Source organism: Dipteris shenzhenensis, chromosome 8 (genome assembly GCF_047967505.1).
Source record: "Dipteris shenzhenensis isolate YYH24624 ecotype China chromosome 8, Dip_SZ_1.0, whole genome shotgun sequence".
In the NCBI taxonomy this organism is placed as follows: domain Eukaryota; kingdom Viridiplantae; phylum Streptophyta; class Polypodiopsida; order Gleicheniales; family Dipteridaceae; genus Dipteris; species Dipteris shenzhenensis.
This window is the reverse complement of record NC_141603.1, coordinates 59,026,725-59,030,628: the sequence shown is the minus strand read 5'-3', so window position 1 is coordinate 59,030,628 and position 3,904 is coordinate 59,026,725. Positions and strand designations below refer to the sequence as shown.

Sequence of the window (3,904 nt, the reverse complement as noted above, 5' to 3'; positions counted from 1 at the left end):
AATGGTCTACTTGATATCATGAAATGATTCTTTGTAATTCTATTGCTAGTTTTGAACTCCGATAAAACAATAGTAAATAAGATTTTATGGTGAAGCAAGGTGCCCGTTATCTCCTACACTAATTGCCATGTATGTGGATGAGTTTTTTGACTACATTGGAGGGATGGTGATAGAGGAGAACAAATGGCAGGGACATAGAGAAGCAATTAAAGAAGAGATAACCAAGGCACACGAGGAGAGCCTTGAGAAGCAAATCAATGGTTTTTACTCCAGGTTGATCTTTGTATGTGGGCCTAAGGCCGTTTTGTACTTTTCAAGCATTAATGAAATGGGAACCAGCCCACCTCTTCTCGCAAGAGAGAGAGAGAGAGAGAGAGAGAGAGAGAGAGAGAGAGAGAGAGAGCATGTGTTATAATTTTTGAACCTGATGCATGCTTTTACACCATGTTGATTATGAAAGTGTGTGTATCTAGCTATGCAACGTAGTAGTGGGATAGAGACACAAAAAAGCGCTATTAAACATGAAGGCTAGGTTGTCTGTATCATGTCAGTAGGCTATGTAAGTTGGTGAATGACTAATTTTCTAATGAGCTAGTGAAGGATTTTATAACAATAAAATTGATTGTAAAATGTGGAAGATCCTTGCATAAGATGGCTCACTTTGCCCATCTTTACTTCTCATTCAAATACTCATCTCCACGCATAGACTTTTGCATGTTTCTAGCTAGCTCCATAGAGATTATACCAAACTAGATACAAGTGGTAGATGGATAGGTAAATACATAGATAGATGCATAGCTAGATCATTGTAGTATAGCATCTTTGTGGATAGGAGGTAGTGAGGTGTGGTCCATGCCTGTCTTATATATGTTGCTTCAAGTTACAAGGTACAAGTTACAGACTACTATGTCTTATATGTTAATTCTAACACAAAAAAAAGCATGTGTGTGTGTGTGTGTGTGATAGAGAGAGAGAGGGACCATCAAACTCAATTCTGACATTCCAGAATCTCCCACAAACCCCACTATGGCAAACAAGATGCCTAGTCCCACTATGATCTCAAAGGACACCATCCATGTCCAATACATCACCAGATGAGCTCTAACAGGCGGTATGCATCCACAGAGATGCATGTTCAAATGTAGGCACGACAAGTGCTTGCTGGGCTACTGCCTTTGTGACAAGGGTGGGATATATAAAGCTCTTTCATTGTTTTCAAATGTAGGCGCGACAAGTGCTCGCTGGGTTGCTGCCTTTGTGACAAGGGTGGGGTATATAAACAATTATGCATATATATGTATATTTGTTAACATAAAATGCATCTTGTTTGCATATTATGTGTAAGTTGTATATTTGTTAACTTAACATGCATATTATGTTTAGCAAAAGATAAATTTGCTTATTATAAGTGAAGTGTATATTTGAATACATATTAAATTTTAAAGACCAAGCATATATATTCAAAAAGTACATATTCATTGACTATAATATTCAAAAAGTACCTACTCATTCATTGTGATACCTACAAAAAAACTCTTTATCTATCTCCAAAGTTTCCATATACTAAAAAACACAACGCTTATTCATCTAACTTGGACAAGTAGTTGGCCTAATCATCAGAGTAATACTTAGAGGAGCTATCTTTAGAGGCAAAATCAACCTCACCTTGTATAATCAAGAATCAATTGTTATCCAAGTCTACACCTTTGGCTCTCAATTTCTTAGTGACCTTTGTAAAGTTGTTGGCCCAATCATCAAGGTAATACTTAGAGGAGCTATCCTTAAAGGAAACCCTAGTTAAAGTGAAATATAAGCTTGTTATAGGCTCAAAATTACCATCATCCAAGTCAATTATTTCTTAAAAATGTATTAAGACTTGAACCTTATCTAGATTTTGATGATTGCTTGAATTGTGAATCAGATCTACTACTTTGTTCAAGCGCATTGGTTTTGCACACTTGCCAAGACAAACAACATATCATCAATCAGGTTGCTTTTGCCACTGCCCAATAATTGCAAAAGAGCTCTTGCGGAAGGGGCCAACGTGCTGCTCACTAGCGTATGATTTATAGTTCTCCACCATGACCATTTCTCCGATAAAGAGCTTGGTTTATATGCATAAAGCATTGGCAATAGATAGCATGCAGCCTTAGATGCATTAACATGTTTCAATATTGATGTTAGATGCATGTGCATCTAATATGCATCTCATATGTGCAATTAATGTGTGTGTATCTAATATACAAATATGCATAGAAATATGCAAGAATCTTCATGCACTACTGCTTGGAAAAACCCGACCAGCAGGGCTGGCCGACCAGCCCCCCTCCAGCCCCTATATAAGAGGGGCTTCCCTTTCCATTTTGGTGTGTGATTATTAGATCATCCCTCCCCTCTCTTGAGAGCTTGCCTCATACTACTCCAGCCCCATCTCCGGCTGTGGCTTTGCCACTCTTTGCTAGCCATCTATACAGTAAAGATAGTCTTCCTTCATATTCTGTTATCTCTCTCTCTCATCATAGCAGAGTTGGTAGCACTGATGGATGGCGATGTATGGAGAGGCCCTTGGTTTCTATGATTTTCCGGATGATTAGGGCCAAGGCCTCCATCCCACATGAGATTATTCGTGCAGAGCTCGCTGCCCCTCCATTGGTGGTGGAGGCACTCACTCGATCAGTCTCTTTCATGCATCGCACCTGGGCTCTCCCTAGAGACATATATGCTCATTTAGCCCTAGAGTCTTCACGACAGTTGGCATCACAGGGAGATAGATCATGCTGGTATGCACAGATGACATCTTGGTTTGAGCTGCATGGCTTTAGTATGGACAGACTACCTCCTTTTCAGTACTCCCTAGATGCACCCTCCATCTCTTTCACCCGGGCAGACATTACTCGGCTTATCAGGCAGGACTTGACTCAGTTGGATACCAAGAGGACATGGATACAGCCGGCACATGAGCTTGGTACGAAGATGGCTTTCTATAGAGAGCATCTTCTCCAGCTTACAGAGGACGGCTTTGTGATTAGACCCAGCTATATGGATACTCATCTCTCTCATGGGATACGGTGTGCTCTTGGTCAGAAACGCACATCCTCACACCAGCTAGAGATTGAGACAGGCAGATTTAGAGGTGTACCAGCTGAGGCCAGGATTTGTCAGTTGTGCCATATAGAGCCAGAGACAGAGTTACATTACATTTGTCACTGCCCAGTATACTATGAGATACGGGGTCGTTTTCATTGCCTATTCAGAGAGGGCTTCGGACCGCTTTCTAGGGTCATGAAATACCAGGATCAGAGATGTCTCGGACACTCTACTTATTGGAGTTGCGTAGACACAGAGAGGATCTCTTGAGGAGGGGCTCAGAGAGGGAGACACAGCACCAGAGGCACATTACAGACTACTTTCAGCCACCACAGATTGAAGAGTCAGATCAGCAGGCTCCACAATATACCTCGACTAGATGATCGATCGGTGGAGTTGGGACGGTCTCGCCGCCCTAGGATGAGGGGCCCATCTCGACACCATCGGAGACTACGACAGAGGATCCACACCATACCAGCACGGCATGGGAGTCGTCCAGCCAGAGTTCTCACCATGGAGGACATTGATGCTATCCGCCATCAGCCGATGAGAGCGATCTTTGGATAATTGATGTATATGGTGTCTAGAGAGCTCTTGGATGTATCCTCTTCTCCTCTCCCAGATACTACTCTTCTCCTCTCCTAGATACTACACATTAGGACCTCCCCTACTACCTTTTTCAGTTCAGTTTTTTAGTTAGATTTTTAGTTCTTTTAGCTTTCAGCTTTTACAGACTTTGTATCAGATCCACCACATTTGTAAACTTTTGGTCTCATAGGTCATTTTGGCCTTTTGAAGACGTTAATATATATATCAT

At 41.5% G+C, this 3,904-nt stretch overlaps 1 pseudogene; it reads left to right on the top strand.

The window, feature by feature from the left end:
* The first annotated feature begins 2,511 nt into the window (after window positions 1–2,511).
* On the top strand, window positions 2,512–3,654 carry LOC147899752 (uncharacterized; annotated as a pseudogene).
* The last annotated feature ends 250 nt before the right edge of the window (window positions 3,655–3,904 follow it).